General features: G+C 46.4%; 1 protein-coding gene across 5 annotated transcripts in view; it reads left to right on the forward strand.

Moving 5' to 3' along the window:
* Positions 1 to 17,554, forward strand: part of LOC119969612 (disks large-associated protein 4-like) — an 847,967-nt gene that overhangs the window by 113,995 nt on the left and 716,418 nt on the right. The window contains exon 1 of one of the 5 annotated variants that reach the window (XM_038803471.1): positions 6,751 to 6,882. The exons of the other annotated variants lie outside the window; for them this stretch is intronic. The gene's annotated coding sequence lies outside the window, so the exon portion shown is untranslated. Of the gene's footprint in view, positions 1 to 6,750; positions 6,883 to 17,554 lie in introns of those variants that run through there. 5 annotated transcript variants of the gene reach the window in all.

The raw sequence follows: 17,554 nt of genomic DNA on the forward strand, positions 1-17,554 counted from the left end.
ATGGCCTCCTTCTGCACTGAATGTTCTATGTTCTATACCTAATAAATCTTTTCAAGTGGATTTTGTGCCACACAAGTTGAATTCCTAAATGAATTGGCAGATTGCTCTGCAATGTTGCTCAAAATAATTCTCACAATACATTCGAAGGCCAAGAGAAAACCTTCAATCTGTGCTTCTTAGGAGGTTTTCTGGCTTCTAGTTTCCAACATAATGCAACCTTGGGCTAACATGGAGCTTCAAATTCTTCTAGATCAATTCCTATCACTTCCATCTGAGCCGTTTTCTGGCCTTCTGTGCGTTCTTGAAAAACCACCGTGTTTGTCGGGTTTAGGCAAGTTTCACTTAATGTATAATGTATAATTCTGCTGTTAAGGCACATCAGAATCCACTTAAACAGTAAATTGCTATTAAATTAAATGATTAATTTTGAGTGTTTGGGATGTGAGATTGGAAAGTGCTTGTGAGATTTTGGCTGTCGGAAGCGGCTGGACTTGGTCCTGTTTAAAGGTTGTTTTGGATCTGTAACAAACGGGAAGTTGGTGGGAATCATTACTGGTCTCCAAAAACAGAGACCAGACATGATGATCATGCCGGGGGCCATGGAGGCCATTGTAGCTACTGGATGGTCAAAGACCCTGCTATCCTGGCAGTGCCAATCTGGTAATTGATGGCTGCTTACCACATCAAAGTGCTTTTAATCCCTCTTTTTCTCAGTAGAAAGCACTTAGCTTCTTTTGATGTGGTGCGGAGCTGTCAACTATAGCAAAAGTGTTGAGAAACATTGTGGTTAGGGTAATTGAGGTGCATTTGCGCGTGAATGGCAAGATAATTAAACCCGATGCAGCTTTGTCTGGGCGAATAAACCTGTCAATCACTGGCTATTGAAATGTATTACTCTGTGAAATTGAAGGGGAGTTTTGCACTTAAAAGGCTGTCCAGGGATTTGAAGCCCTTGAAGTGTACTTGCTTTCGGAGGAAGCCTCTGACACTTGTAACGGCTGTTGTTTTGAACACTTTTGCCTAAGACGGCAGATCTTAGGGAAGGGTTAAGTGAAAATGAAATGATTTTTCACTCTACTGCCTGGACTGCTCTTCAGCTTTCAGGTAGGTATCTCTGATGGGGGTCTCTGATGAGGTTGACTGGTGGGGGGGAGGGGGGGTGTCTCTGATGGTGGGTACTGAGGGGTTGGGTGGTGGGGTCACATCACCCTCATGCTTGTGTGCTGTGGGGGGGTTGGAGACCCATTACTCTTGTTGTGGGGAAGGAAAGCTCTACCTGTCAGCGAGGAGGTGGCAGGATTTGTGTTGTGCGGGGAAGGGGGCTATCCAATGGAATTTTGGATGCACATCAGTTATGATGTGACCCCCCGTGATCGACCTTGCGGTCCATCCCGTTAGGGCCACACTTTGGCAAACGTGCACCAAAGCCTGCCCGATGGATTTCCTGTTGTGGCAGTCAGAGCATAAGCGGGGTGGAGGAGGAGACTTGTCCCTTGAGTCCATTAAATACATCAAAATTGATTTAAATGCTTGATTTGCATCCTCCCGCCAGGGTGGGTAGCACACTGAAGCCGCTGGCAGGGGATGGCGCCAAACCCATTTTTCTCTCGACGCTCCATTCTCCGCACAATCCGAATTCCCAACCGGAGCAATGTTGAGTAGAGGATCCACCCCAAATCATTGAAACGTGCAGTACATGAGAGAAATTTGATGAGAAATCCTGTTTCCATCTCTATCATCTCATTGTGCCTGAGATTTAAAGTTACAATGCACCATAGTTGAAAAATGTTATCAATTTAAATATTTTACTTGAATCAATTTCAGGAATATCCAGTGTACTTTATTTTTGCAGCGCTGAGCTCTGCTCTTTGTCAGAAGGTTTCTGCCAATCACGCACTCAGAACCCAGGAATCATTGGCACAATACACAAAAGATAGTTTATTGAACTTGTGTGAAGAATTTTATCATGGCCGTGTGGGTAAGATTGGGTGTGAGTGGCAGGGTGGGAATGGTGATGTTCATGGGTGAAAAATGGAAGGCAGCCAAGAAGGGGGGGGGGGGGGGGGGGGGCGGTAGGCTGTGCATAGACTTTTAAGCTTTCCTATTCTTACAGCTTGAGGGTTTAACCGCTATTTAGACTTCTCATTTTTCAACTTCTTGCTTGTATTCACATTCTGATACCCCGAGCTGGCCAGGGGAAAGGTTAAGGCTGCACACAGCAACTGAAAATCTGTGAATATAATTGGATAACTGTCGATGTCCCTGGCCTTTGAATTTGGTGTCAAGATGAAAATACTTGACTGATTATGAAGCACATTCTAAATAGTAGAACATAAGTTTCGGAGCAAGCTTCAGGAAAAGTGCAGTGTAAGTCAAATCAGTGGAATGGTGTAAAGCAAGCACATTATTTGTCAATCAAGATAAACACCTAAAATACTTCAGATTTAAACAAGCACCAAGGTAGGAATTTAGAGTGATTTAATTGGCTGAGAAGTGATTTGGGATATCTTCAGCAAAGGAATGACTTCCTTTTGACCTTAAACCACCATTCAACCTCTCCTGTCCTCCACCCTATCATAGAAGTTTCTTACCACCACCCCCCCCCCCCCCCCCCCCCTCCCGAGTAAGCCACTTAGCCCCATGAGCCTGCTACACCCTCCATAAGATAATGACTGATCTGGTTGCAACCTTGGGGGCGATTCTCCGAGCCCCGCGCCGGGCCGGAGAATCGCCGCAATCGCGCCACGACGCCCTGATGCCGGCACGCGATTCTCCGAGGTGCAGAGAATCGGCGTCATTTGCACCGGTGCGTTTGGTTGCAACTGGTTGAACTGCTCTCAGCATGTTTACATTTTTCCTTAAATAAGGAGATCAATACTGTACACAGTACTTCATATGTGGTCTCCCCAAAGCATAACTGAAGCATAACTTATCTACTTTTGTATTGTGGTTAGCACTGCTGGCTCACAGCGCCAGGGACCGGGGGCAATTCTGGCCTCAGGTGACTGTCTGTGTAGAGTTGGCACTTTCTCTCCATGTCTCCGGGTGCTCCAGTTTCCTCCCATAATCCAGAGATCATAGAATCATAGAATTTACAGTGCAGAAGGAGACCATTCAGCCCATCGAGTCTGCACCAGCCCTTGGAAAGAGCACCCTACTTAAGCCCCACACACCTCCACCCTATCCCCTTTATCCTGGTAACCCAGTAACCCCACCTAACTATTTTGGACACTAAGAGCAATTTAGAATGGTTAATCCACCTGACCTGCACCTATGGACTGTGGGAGGAAACTGGAGCACCCGGAGGAAACCCATGCACATACGGGGAGAACGTGCAGACTCCACACAGACAGTGGCCCAAGCCGGGAATCGAACCTGGGACCCTGGAGCTGCGAAGCACCTGTGTTAACCACTATGCTACTGTGGGTGCCTCAGATCTGCAGGTTAAGTGGATTGGCCATGAACAATGCGAGGGGATAGGACAAGGGAGTGGACCTAGATAGAATGCTCTTTCAGAGAGTCAGTGCAGACTCGATTGGCTAAATAGCCTCCTGCTGCACTGTAGGGATTCTATGGGTATTCCCCTCACAATGAAATCATTAGCTGTACCTATAAATTAGCCTTTTGCAAGTCATGCTCCAGGCCACCCAGATCCCTCTGCATCTCAATGGTCTGCTATCTTTCATCATTTAAATAACATACTGTTTTATTTTTCTTGCAAAGATTGGCATATTCACATTTTCCTGTATTATACTCCATTTGCCAGATCTTTGCCCACTCACTTCACCTATCTGTGTCCCTTTGTCATCTTCCTGTGTCTTCATCACAACTTACTTTCCTACCTACCTTTGTATCATCTGCAAATTTACTAGCCCATGCCTTCTGTTGAGGTCTCAGCAGTGAAACTTGTGGCACGCCACTCATTACATCTTTACAACCTGAAAATGACCCATTGATGGTTGGATGTTTAAATACTCTAGGTCATGTTGACATAAGGAAGGGGGAGGTTTTGGGTATTCTAAAAGGCATTAAGGTGGACAAGTCCCCAGGACCGGATGGGATCTATCCCAGTTTACTGAGGGAAGCGAGGGTCGAAATAGCTGGGGCCTTAACAGATATCTTTGCAGCATCCTTGAGCACGGGTGAGGTCCCGGAGGACTGGAGAATTGCTAATGTTTCCCCTTTGTTTAAGAAGAGTAGCAGGGAAAATCCAGGCAATTACAGACATGTGAGCTTGACGTCAGTGGTAGGCAAACTGTTGGAGAAGATACTGAGGGATAGGATCTATTCACATCTGGAAGAAAATAGACTTATCAGTGATAGGCAGCATGGTTTTGTGCAAGGAAGGTCATGTCTTACAAACCTAATAGAATTCTTTGAGGAAGTGACAAAGTTAATTGATGAGGGAAGGGCTGTAGATGTCATATACATGGACTTTAGTAAGGCGTTTGATAAGGTTTCCCATGGCAGGTTGATGGCAAAAGTGAAGTCGTGTGTGGTTCAGGGTGTATTAGCTAGATGGATAAAGAACTGGCTGGGCAACAGGAGACAGAGAGTAGTGGTGGAAGGGAGTGTCTCAAATTGGAGAAAGGTGACTAGTGGTGTTCCACAGGGATCCGTGCTTGGACCACTGTTGTTTATGATATACATAAATGATCTGGACGAAGGTATAAGTGGTCTGATGAGCAAGTTTCCAGATGCTACTAAGATTGGTGGAGTTGCAGATAGCGAGGCGGACTGTCAGAGAATACAGCAAAATATAGATAGATTGGAGAGTTCGACAGAGAAATGGCAGATGGAGTTCAATCCAGGCAAGTGCGAGGTGATGCATTTTGGAAGATCTAACTCAAGAGCAGACTTTATGGTCAATGGAAGAGTCCTGGGGAAAATTGATGTACAGAGATCTGGGAATTCAGGTCTATTGTACCCTGAAGGTGGCAACACAGGTCGATAGAGTGGCCAAGAAGGCATACAGCATGCTTGCCTTCATCGGACGGGGTATTGAGTACAAGAGTCGGCAGGTCATGTTACAGTTGTATCGGACTTTGGTTAGGCCACATTTGGAATACTGCGTGCAGTTCTGGTCGCCACATTACCAGAAGGATGTGGATGCTTTAGAGAGGGTGCAGGGGAGGTTCATCAGGATGTTGCCTGGTATGGAGGGTGCTAGCTGTGAAGAAAGGTTGAGTAGATTATGATTGTTTCAATTGGGAAGACGGAGGTTGAGGGGAGACCTACTTGAGGTCTACAAAATTATGAGAGGTATGGACAGGGTGAATAGCAACAAGCTTTTTCCAAGAGTGGGGGTGTCAATTACAAGGGGTAACGATTTCAAGGTGAGAGGGGAATAGTTTAAGGGAGATGTGCGTGGAAAGTTTTTTACGCAGAGGGTGGTGGGTGCCTGGAATGCTTTGCCAGCGGAGGTGGTAGAGGCGGGTACGATAGCATCATTTAAGATGCTTCTGGACAGATATATGAACGGGTGGGGAACAGAGAGAAGTAGACCTTGGAAAATAGGTAACAGGTTTAGATAAAGGATCTCGATCGGCGCAGGCTGGGAGGGCCGAAGGGCCTGTTCCTGTGCTGTAATTTTCTTTGTTCTTTGTTCTATTCTTTATTTCCTGTTTGCTAGTCAATCTTCTATCCATTTTAATTTATTACCCCCCAACACCATGAGCTTCTGTTCTCTGCAATAATCTTGGATGTGACACCTGACCAAATGACTTCCGGAAATTCTCTAATTTTTCTCAATTCTGATGAAAGGTCATCGATCTGAAACATTGGGTGGAATTTTCTTTTTTTTTGTAGAGTGGCGCAGCGGGCGACAAAAATGGGGTGGAAGCTGCCAGCCCCAAGGACACTCAGTGGGGAATAAAAGGTCAAAGAGCGGGACTAATAATGTCACGCTGGCGGGGTAGGCTCTGAATGGACAACTTACGTTTTTTAAAGATCAGGGCGCCTTTTTGAAAAGGATGCCCCGATCTTAAAAAAAATAAAATAAGAAACCCAGCCCGCTCCTGCTGGAACATCGCACCCCACCCCCCAGCTCCATTCCCCCAGATCCTCCCCCCACCAAGGAGCCCCTGCCCCCCAGACAGGCAACACACCCTCCCCATCACACAAAGCATCCATCCACGCAACACTCTCCCTATGGAGCACTACCCGGGCAGTGCCAGGGGCCAGTGCCAAGGTACTTCACGGGCGTGAATCTGTCCCCCGGGGGCTGTACTTGTCTGTGTGCCTCCAGCAGGTTCTGCTAGCCAGCTGCACGTCATGGGGGACCTGTTCTGATTTAAGTCAGTGTGTCTACACGCCAATATCAATGGAGAATTTTACATGGGGAGGGGGAATGGCCCAATAGTGATACTGAAATATGTTCAAATGGGGATCCCAACGTTCAATGTCAGGATACCCGTTGTGTCAGTGGTGGGGACAATTGCAATGGATATTCCTGCCGGTGTAGAACATATTTTGTGACTGCTGTAGATAGTGTGCCCCTCCGGTCAATCCCATACCCCGGAAACAGGAGTGGAAAAGCACCCGCCACCCCCCGGTTAACTCTCTTTCTCTCTTCGCAGATGCTGCCCGACCTGCTGAGTACTTCCAGCATTTTCTGTTTTGTTTCAAATTTCCACCACTCACTGCATTTTGCTTTTGGGCTATGTAAATAAAAGTTGAATATTGCTGAAAAGAGGGACATGTTTCTGAAGCTTTTCAATTTGCATTCATCAGGACAAACACAAGAATGCCAAATTTCAAACGCTCACAACAAGTTCAACTACAGGAGAAAAGGGCGCTGATTGATTAGCAAGTCGACTTTGATTGGCCGAGGCATTGCCATGCAGAAGGCAACAGGGAACTATAAGCTCCCCATGCTGCAAGGTAATTCAAAGAATGATCAAGGCTTGAACATATTTCTTTGTTTGCAGACAGTGGGTCCCTGCATGTGAGTGAAGGTGAGCAAATGGCTAGGACCCTATTTACAAGATTGCTGATATATCCAATTTTATAAAGCATAGAGTTATCCAAATCTCAATGTGTATGTTGACCGGTGAACGTAGGCTTGTGGTAGACAGTAGTGGAGAATACATAACAGATTTCTCTGCTATCATGTTGAGAAAATGGAGCATCTTAAATTGCTGTATCTCAAAAGTGAATTTGAGCGTGGCATTAAGGTATGTAAGGAAATCCTTACACATTGCTGCAGATTGTACGATTACGAACATGTCGTCTATGTATCAGAAATATACACCCGATAGGAGGCTAGAAAATGCATCTCTTGTGGAAACAAACAAAAATATTAGTGAGCGCTGTACTTGCAGGGGATTCCATGGCCACACCATCTATTTGGGCATACATGGTGTCATTAAAGCTTGACTGTGCGAGTTGCTAAGTTCCTGGGTAGAGCACATCTAAGTTACCCTATAGCACCATGGCCATCCCGATCAGATCATTGCTCGCTGTGTATCACACAAAAACTTTCAAATAGGGCACTGGTCATCATTTGCAGATCTGAAAAGTGCCCCATCTACCTCAAAACACCTGGAGAAGCAAAGTCTTTCACAAATTTGAACAGTAGGGCTGGGGTTCTCCGCCGCCCACTGCGGATAGCGGAGTTCTCAATGTGGCGGAGAATCTCACGTCGCGCAAAACATGGGATCGTTGTGATGCTTCGGTCCCCCTCTGGCAGCGGCATTGAGGTAGCTATGGGTTGGAAACCTGACATGAACCCTGCCAGTTCTGTGTTTAATCCAGACATGTTTTCAGGCACATAGAATCATAGAACCCCTATGATGCAGGAGGCTATTTGGCCCATCCAGTCTACACCGACCCTTCAAAAGACCACCCTACCGAGGCCCACTCACTCGCCTATCCTCGTAACCCCACCTAACCTGCACATGAAGGGGCAATTTAGGATGGTGAATCCACCTAACTTGCACATCTTTGGACTGTGGGAGGAAATCGGAGCACCCGGAGGAAACCCATGCAGACACGGGGAGAAAGGGCAAACTCCACACATCGCCCGAGGTCAAAATCGAACCCAGGTCCCTGATACTGTGAGGCAGCAGTGCTAACCACTGTGCTATCGTGCTGCACTGGGGAACACGCTTGCAGTTGTCAGTTGACGGAGTATGCAGAGGCAAATATCTCAGGATTTAACCCAGCTCTCTGGCTTTAGCAGCCATTACATGGATTTCCTGGGCACCTTGCCAGGGTCAACAAAATTAGAGCACAACAGAATAATAAAAGTGACTTGCTGGGAAGCTTTTGAAAGGTGACATTGCAAGGCTTACGACCTATCCCAATGAAAGTCTTGAGCTTTGCAGAGTTTGTCCTGATATGCTGAATTTAGCACTTCTGAGGGTCAATTGCAACCTTTTGGAAGTACTTGCAACTACCTTGGAGCTTTCTCACCTTTATCACAACATTCTTGCTGCCAGCCTTCACAGTAGCATGCCAGCAACTGCTGCGGCAGTCACCTGGGCTTCTGATGAGCAGCAGCAGGAGTGGCCACGCTAACAGCTGCAGCAACAACAGCACAAGGAGCAGCAACAGCACTTGCCTTTTCCACAACCGTAGGCCACATCACGTGACAGAGGGACACATAGCTCTCATCACATCCAGTGTGACACTGAGGAAAGAGTAAGATGACTGGGAAAGCCTGAATTCTGTTGTCTTCCTTCTAACTTCTTGCCTAAAATTTGTTTCAGAAGTAAATGTTCTTTCAGCCATTCTGACCGCTTCTGGAGTCCCTTTAAATCGGGAGTTTTAATTGACAGAGCATAGGTCATCATTGTATTTGCACGCTGTAATTGGCTGAGAAACATGGACATGAATGTTATTGCCATGGTTGAGTTCAAAAGCCACAGCAAAGCTCGCTTCAATTACAAAATGGTTTTCAAACCACCAATGGCCTCGCTGTTGTATGCAGATCGGTTCATGAGTCTAAGTGTGCACGAGGGAGAGAGTATAAGTGTGCGTGAGAGAGAAAGAGTATAAGTGTGCACGAGAGAGAGAGAGAGATAGTATAAATGTGCGAGAGAGAGAGAGTGGTACACTTATTCCTCTGCAGTCCATTCCAAACAATGAAATAATGATGACATAATTGGACTTATCCTAGCTCTGGCTACTTGAGCCAATTAACACGATTATGGTACAGTGGAAAAAGTACTTTGAGCAGATAGGGAAGCGGCAGGCTCTACAGAATCCAAACTTGGTCAAATACAGGTCATGGCAATTAGAAAGACAAAAACAAAAGCTTGCATTTAAGTAGTTGATTGGCATTACAGAACTTGCATATTACTCTTCCGAACAACGGAAGGAATATGCTGTTGTCAATTAGCCAATCATTGGGATGTATTGCCTAGAAACCTGGCATCACACCGGCACTGAAATTCAAGCACAACATTGATCAAAATGTGTAGGCTGACAGCAACATCCTGTTAGTGCTTTCCATTGCACAGTAGAAGTGTGAAATGGCTTGCTTAACCTAGGACAGGATTCTCTGTTTGGGAGACTACGGGCTGGATTCTCTGCCGTCGGGATTCTCCGTTCTGCTGGCAAGCCCGGGGGTTTCCGGACGGTGTGGGGCTGCCCCACAATGGGAAACCCCATTAACCAGCAAGTGAAACGGAGCATCTCGGCAGCATGGGACAGAGAAACCCGGCCCATGTTCTCCCGCTGGAAGTGAATCGCTCCTGGCTGCGCTAACGGTAGGAGCAACACGCAATTCCCTCTGCCGTACCAATCTAATTCATGCATGTCGGAGATTCTGAGTGGGCGGCCCGATACCAATGTTCGGCAACTAGCCCCCCTCCCCCAACAGTTCGAATCCTACACCTCCCCCGTTGACATATAGGGCACCCCCTCACAAAAGGGCGTATGAATGAGGGTGACCTGACCTGTCCCGCACTCAGAACCCAGATGGGCCGTACGTGGCCCCCAGGCTACAGGTTGCCAACCACTGTTCTATGCTGTCTGACGTAGCGATATCCACCCTTGAGTACTTGAGTGGGTTGGCAATGCCGTGGTGTTGACATGTACATTAACCTAACATTTGGATGCAACATGTCTTTTTAATTTTGAATATACTTGAGTATTTAAGCTTTTCAAACCGAACGAGGAAAAAGGATCAAAACGTGCATCTTGATCAGAGAATATATGGACGTTCTCCCTTTAAACTCAGAATTGATTTGACCTGTATGATTGTATTGTCTGATTTCCAATCAATGAAGAGAGCGGAAACCGGTTCACGAACAGCAGGAGGCAGATTATGTTCATGATAATTTTGCAGAAAAAGCTGTATTGCATGGACTCAGAAAAAAAAAGTATTGCTCGATTAATCTGTGGTTTTATTCCCAAAGTCTATATGAGTCACACTTCAGATGTGGTTTTATCATGTTGAAGTATAATGAAATAACGGATACACTTGATTTGTGCAAGTTTGAGCTTTTGCCAAAGTGGAAACAATTACAATAGGGTATACTATTCGGTGCTGCATCATTGTGTTTATTGCTCGTGAAGCACCCAGTTGAGAGTGGAGGTTTGTAATTGAGACTCTGGTGTCCTTTATCAACCAGATTTTAAGGTAAATATTCTGAGGTAAGCAGCCAGGACCTGCATACAGCATGATTACGATGGCCTATTTTCTTACAGGGAACAACAGACTGCTGAGATGACAGTGATGTATACGGTAATGAGGCACAGTTTTGGATACCTCTATTCAAATGATAATTTTCAAAGCAGTTTTTCTCTTCAGTTTAGTTGGCTTGGTACTTTTAATCGTTGACAAACCAATCATTGGAACCTTGCAGTCACCTTGAAGTTCTAACAATACAGCACATTTATATTTTTATGAAATGCTGCTGGTGCTCGGAATTTTTAAAATCAACATCTCCAATAATTTCTATTCAGACTGTCAAAAGAGATTGATTGCAATGAAGCCACTTGATTTGTAAAATTTTTTAGTCAGCATGGTTATGAGCTATGTTTTTTGGGCCTGTATCTCTCTCGTTGATGGTGCTTTCCCTTTAAGAAAATAATTAGAATTCCATTGCCTTACAGATTCGGATATCACAGTCAAGCCTGACGCATGCATGAGTGTGGAGCATGCTTTGATTAATTTCAAGTTGAAAGAATATATAACATCCAGATCATGCAGGAACCCGAAGGCGTTTTTATATCTCTCAGCATTAAAAAGCAAGGAATTAAGTTTGAATTTAGAAATTTACAGTTAATCACTGCATTTTACAAGCTTAAGTACAAATCTGTGGCACAAACATACTCTTTCCTCTGGCTAATCTGAAAATATATATTTAGGGCGGGATTCTCCGGCCTCGTTGCGCTCTCGTTCAATAGAGACGAGGCCGATGAAAAGCGGGAGAGACCAAAAATGAGGTCCACGGCAGGCGGCAAACAGTTTGCGATGCAACCGACCCGCCCCCCGTAGGCGAGGTCGGCCTCTCACCGGAGCGTGGCGAGGAACCAATTATTATCACTTCAGCCCTATTTCCATACAATTAACCAGAGCCATATCCAAAGGCCTCCCGTCATTAAGTGGCCTCAGCAAGTGCTCACACTGGCGCTGATTAGTTAGTACTCTTTTTGAAAAATGTGATACTGGCAGAAAGGCTACTTTGGGGAGCCGGGAGGTGGGTAGCCATCTTTGCTCACAGGCAAAGAGCCCAGGGATGCTGGGCTTGCCACCCCCGTGCTCAGCGGGGAGTGGGGGACCCTCTGTGGGGAGTGGGCGACATGGGAGGGTGGTGGGATGGTGCTGCGGGGGGAGGGGGGGGGTGCAACCACGCTCAGAACCACCATGCCAATCCCTGGATCATGTGTCCCCATTCTGGGGGCAACTCTTGTCCATGCCCGTATGCCCCACGGACCACCCACAACCCCCACCGACTGCCGAAGCCACTGACCATGCGGCTGCATGCTATTGCTAATAGGGAATTGGCAGTCATGTTAAGTGAGCACTTCACACAACCCCGTGGGTGGGTGGGCCATGAAGCATATGTTATTGCCCAGCATCCGAATCACACCTTGATGCCTGGACACTGCCTGAACACTGCTCGTGTGGGGGCGGAGAGGTCTCCGTGCTGCCCGGTGTTGGTCGTTGACCATTTCCCTGGAGGCCAGTCCTCCTGGTCACAGCTGCCGCCACCTCGTCCCAAGCAGCTTTGGCTGTCCTACGGCGGACCCGCTGGGACCCCCGGGGGAACAGTACATTCCTCCTGGCCTCCATTGTGTCTAGCAATCTCCGCAGATCTACATCCCCCAATCTTGGAACCAGTCTTCTAGGTGCCATTGTTATGAGCTGGCTGGGATTGGCTGAGCAAATGTTGCTCGACCTCGTTAACAGGGGGGGTGGGGGGGGGGGGTGGCGGGAGTGGTGCCAAGTCGAGCTGTCATTTGCGGCGAGAAGCACATGGGGACTTGTTAACAGGACCGATTAATGTTGAATTACCTTGCCAGGCCAAACGTCCAGAAGCTTGCAGCAGTTCCAGTACCACACTTAGAAATATTTCTGGAGAATCGGGTCCATTCTAACATCGATTCTGTTCTTAAATAGTTTGGATATTTCGGCTAGGCAATAGCTACAATTTCATGGAAGAAGATGATGGATGCGATTTAATGCTCAAAAAGCAAAGTCCCGTTTTGGGTGTGTACAGAGGGGTCTTTCTGAGTGTCTGCAGCGCTGACGGGTGGCACGATGGCACAGTGGTTCGCACTGTTGCCTCACAGCTCCAGGGTTCCAGGTTCAATTTCAGCCTGGGTGACTGTGTGGAGTTTGTACTTTCTCCCCGTGTCTGTGTGGGTTCCTCCGGTTTCCTCCCATAATCTAAAGAAGTGCAGGTTAGGTGGATTGGCCATGCTAAATTGCCCCTTAGCGGCCAAAAGGTTAAGTGATGTTACTGTGTTACGTGCATGGGCTTGGGTGGGGTGCTCTTTCCAAGGGCCGGTGCTGGACTGAATGGCCTCCTTCTGCACTGTAAATTCTATGAACCCATGACTAATCTTTTGGCCACCCCTCCAATAACTTTCCTATTTGGCTCAGCATTCATCTGAATACAGTTCTGTGAAACATTGTGGTACATTTTTCTTCCACTAAAACCCTTTCATCAGTAAAAATGCTATTGCTTTCGCATTTTTGGTACAGGATCTTGCTGGGCTGCTTTCTAAAATTCGCCAGCTCAAAACCCTCAGTCCAGCAATATCTACCATTTGATATTTAAGAGATATACTGATATAAAATTGGGCATGTAACCAGGTCAGATGCTGTCCTCACAGGATCCGTAAATGCCTAAAGACGAAAGCGATAATTCAGTAATTATGGTGAACTCAACCCAGTACCTAATTGGCACGAAGAACAACACAAATCCGCATTAAGTTGACCGTTTTGTTCAGAATGAGCATAAGATGGCTGGTGTGGGAAATGGAAAATGTCATATTAGTGCTTTGGGGTTTCTTTTCTGTGGATGCAGCTGAGACACAATGTTGGATTGCGGCAGAGAAATCTTTGTATGTCGCAGTGTAAATGTGTGCCCTGGAGCGTATGAGGTTAACCTTGTGTGGTAGAAAAACATTTACCAGGGCTAACACCCCTCATTTTGATGAAGAAGATTTTCATCCAAAGGATTTAAGGAGGCAAAGAAGTTTGAAAGTTATATCTTTTAATGAAACAAAACCATTTCAATGCTGCGTGTATTTCAGACACTGCATCCTGGACTGAATCAACGAGTGACAGTTGTCAATAAACGTTGGTTTATCATGGTTCAGATAACAGAGTCGGAAAAGTATAGAATAAGAACAGAAAATGCGAGGAATGCTCAGCAGGTCAGGCAGCATCTGCTTTATTTAAGATTTCCAGCTGACAATGTATTTTCCTTTTGGACTAGTTTCACGAAAAAATAGTCTGAGTCTGCAGTTCAATCCCTTGTGGGTTGGCAGTGACACTGTAGAGACAGGATAGTTTGTATGAATTCCATGGAGAGATCAGATTTTCAAAACCATTTGCGTAAGCAAGAGTAATTCTCAAGCAGTCATGGGTGCTTTTTTTCCCTCAAACTAATTCTGCTACTTGCTCTGGATATTTACACCAAGTGAGGATGTCTGTTCATTGCACGCTTGGTCGCTCACAGAGCTCCCAGCACAAATATTGCGCACAATTTGAGATATTTGCAGAAGAGCTGGCAAATCATTTTCCTGCATCATTCATCACGGCGTCTTAAAGTGACCCTTTCCACTTACTTAGCAATTAATGCTGAATTCTGCACAATTGCATGCTGTGAATTCAAGCCTATTGTCCCAAGTTCTTTCAACGCAGAGTTTTTACAGCCAGCCGAGATAATTTGGGTCGGATTTTACATCAGGATTCAGTGAAAACAAAAACCATTCTTATTCGAGATGTCAGCCTCCTGCCCTGCTTCCTGTCTGTTCCATGGGCAGTAGACTGCTCTTTGATCCCAAATATTGCCAACCTCTTGCCCTATTCCTTCTCCAGCACCATCTTCAGGTTATCTTCACCAAGAGGTGCAATTCTCACTGAGGTTATAAGCATCGTCAGTCTTCACTAAAACATACCACGGCAGATTCAAGAAAATTTGAATTTAGCCCTTTATATACAGCAACCATTGCTGGCCTGAGATGGATGTTCACTTTACCAACTGCTCATGCATTCCTTGTGCTCACCAGAAATGGAACACTGAGTATATATTTATTAGCTTAGCTGTCCGATTCTACAAATTCCAGCCCAACAAGGTCAGTGACATGCCAAACAGCACAGTTGCTTCCCAGTGTGTACCAATTTGGTTTTATAATCAGGAACTGGAGCCTTAAATTGCACGTGGCTGAAATAGTGACATTTTAATAACACCCTATTTCTAATACTTGATTGTTTTTTTGGTATATATTTGACTGAACATCTGTAGTGGTGCTCCCTTGACATTAATGCTCAAGCTTAGATTTGTCATTGCCACTCTGCCGCCAGCGTCCCTGAGGTTTGTGGAGTCAAGTGGAGGAACCTCAAGGATGACAGTGCACTTGACACATTGGAAACACTTGCAGAAGCTGGTCACCCGGGGTGTGTGCTGACGAGGTGTGTGCCTGGTTGACGAGATTATCCTCTTCCTTCCATCTTTGGGAAAGATTACCTCACTGAAGCCTCCCAGATCCCTCAGCAGGAGCTCCAGTTAACATTGAGTGGGTGGGTGGCAGCGTTCCCAGATCTCCTCTCAATTCTTATGGTTGCTGCAGCCACAAGGATCCAAGTGCCGGTGAAATTCTCCCACTCTGTCATGGCCTCTTCATCGTAAATGTTTCCTTTAACAAAATGGGCAACATCATGCTGCCCACCCCCTGGTAAGAGGTCAGAGAGCCTGGAGGTGGGGTGTCACTTGGTTTGCTCTGGTGCAGAGGACGTTTGGGGACGTCAAACAAGGCAAAGTGATACAAAATAAATGTGACGGTACTGAGAAGTGTAGAGGAAGTGAGTACGTGTTCGCAAGATCCCTGAAAGTAGCGGGACAGGCCAATGAAGTGGTTAAGAAGGCATATGGAATACTTTTCTTTATTAGTCAAAGCGTAGACTATCCGAGCAGGAAGGTTATACTGGAACTATATAAAACATTAGTTCGGCCAAAATGTGAGTACTGTGGGCAGTTTTGGTGACTTCTTTACAGAAGGGATGTAATTGCACTGGAGAGAGTAAAGACAAGATTTACGAGGATGTTGCCAGGACTAGAAATTTGCAGCTGAGGAAAGAGTGGGCAGGCTGGGGTTTGTTCTCATTGGAACAGAGGACACTGAGGGGAGATTTGATTGAGGTGTAGAAGGTTGCGAGGGGTCTGAATGGAGTAAATGGGAAGGGCCTATTTAACCCAGCAGAGAGGTCAGTGACTAAGGGGCATAGAATTAAAGTGACTAGTAGAAGTATTAGACGAGAGATGGGGAAAAGCTTTTTCAGCCAGAGGGTGGTAAGTGTCCGGACCTTATTGTCTAAAAGGTGTTTGGATATGCACCTGCAGTCCTGTAACCGCCAGGAAAATATTTTTAGGCTTGGGTGGTGGTTGTGGATGATCTTGTTTTTCGGCTGGTGCAGTCCCGCTGGTCAGGGTGGCTCCCTGGGATGTTCATTTTTCTACATTTTCTAAATGTTTTTAAATATCTGAAAAGGTGGAATTTGCAGGGATGTGGGGAGAGGGTGGGGATGTGGCAGAGAGTTTAGGAGAGTCAGCATTGTCATGACAGGCCTGTTGTAAAGATTCCATGATACTCTGATTCCGCCCACATTTACTCCCTGGCGTTGATTCCAGCGATCACTGATTTGAGAACTATAACAACGCGATGACATTGTGCAGCCAAATCATGGGGCAGGATTTTTCGAATGGCAGAGTTTCCCACTTTGCCACCTGAAGAGTCGTGGGGAAGGGATCCACGTTGATCACGTTGATACCTGACTCCCATCCCCGCAGGTACTGGCCGCCCATCCCTGCTGATACTGGCCGCCCATCCCCACTGATACTGGCTGACCATCAGCTATTTAATGTTCAGCGAAGCATTAATTGGCTCAGGTAGAAGCTTCCGCCCCTCTGTGGGGAGGAAGTTCCATTTTAGAGAGTTTCTGGCCAATTGGGTGGACCACCAGATTCAAGCAGTGGTCGCCGCACGGACTACAGTCCTGAGAAGAAGAGGAAGTTATGGAGGCCGGACCGAAGTTATGTCTGCTGTGTAGCAAGGCTCTGGCTGACAGGCCTCAGTGGTGAGTAGAAGAAGCTGGTGGAGGGCTGAGCTGGCAAAGCTGGCGGCAGGGAAGGGCAAAAGTGACCTGAGGGCGAGTGGGTTGGGGTGATGCCTCTGATGGCCACAGGAAACACCCAAAGGAGGTTCCACCACCACCACTGCTCTACCCCCCTTTACCTGACACCAGCCCATGCAGCTAAAGCTGCCAGCTACCCAGTTGACATGGATCTCCCACCCTGCTGTGGATCAAGTAGCAGTGGGGGTGAGCCACACTTCATTGATCACAATGGTCTCAATAGGCCCAAGGTTGGGGAGATTGTCTGCCGTTTCCACCACCCCTTGTAAAATGGGAGACAGGTTGGGCACATGCGGATAGGTGGTAGGAAGGACACACACTGCATTTTATGATTCCTGCCCCGCCTTCAAACCCGCCAGTGGATGAATGTAAAATTCCACCCATGATTTCTGGAGGCAAAGAAAATGAAAGTGCTGACTGTGCTGATCTATACATAAATTAAATTATCTATGTGTATGTCAGTGGTACAATTGCTGATAATGTCGTGCTACCTGGAAAAAGTGCTGGAGGCAGTGATCTTGCCAATCATTGGCACCATTCCTAAGTCACATTTGGCTGCACATGTCTTTGTGACAGGGAGCAAAGTTTCAAAGCTGGCTTTCAGCTGAAATAAGCTGAAGATGCTGTCTTCCCCTTTGACTAGTCTGCAGACATGTCTTGGTGTCTGCTGATCTTCATGGCTGGTCAGGTTTCATCCTGTGACATTTCAGCCAGAAGCATGTGAAGCATATTTAA

The sequence above is a fragment of the Scyliorhinus canicula genome, chromosome 7 (genome assembly GCF_902713615.1).
Source record: "Scyliorhinus canicula chromosome 7, sScyCan1.1, whole genome shotgun sequence".
In the NCBI taxonomy this organism is placed as follows: Eukaryota; Metazoa; Chordata; class Chondrichthyes; order Carcharhiniformes; family Scyliorhinidae; genus Scyliorhinus; species Scyliorhinus canicula.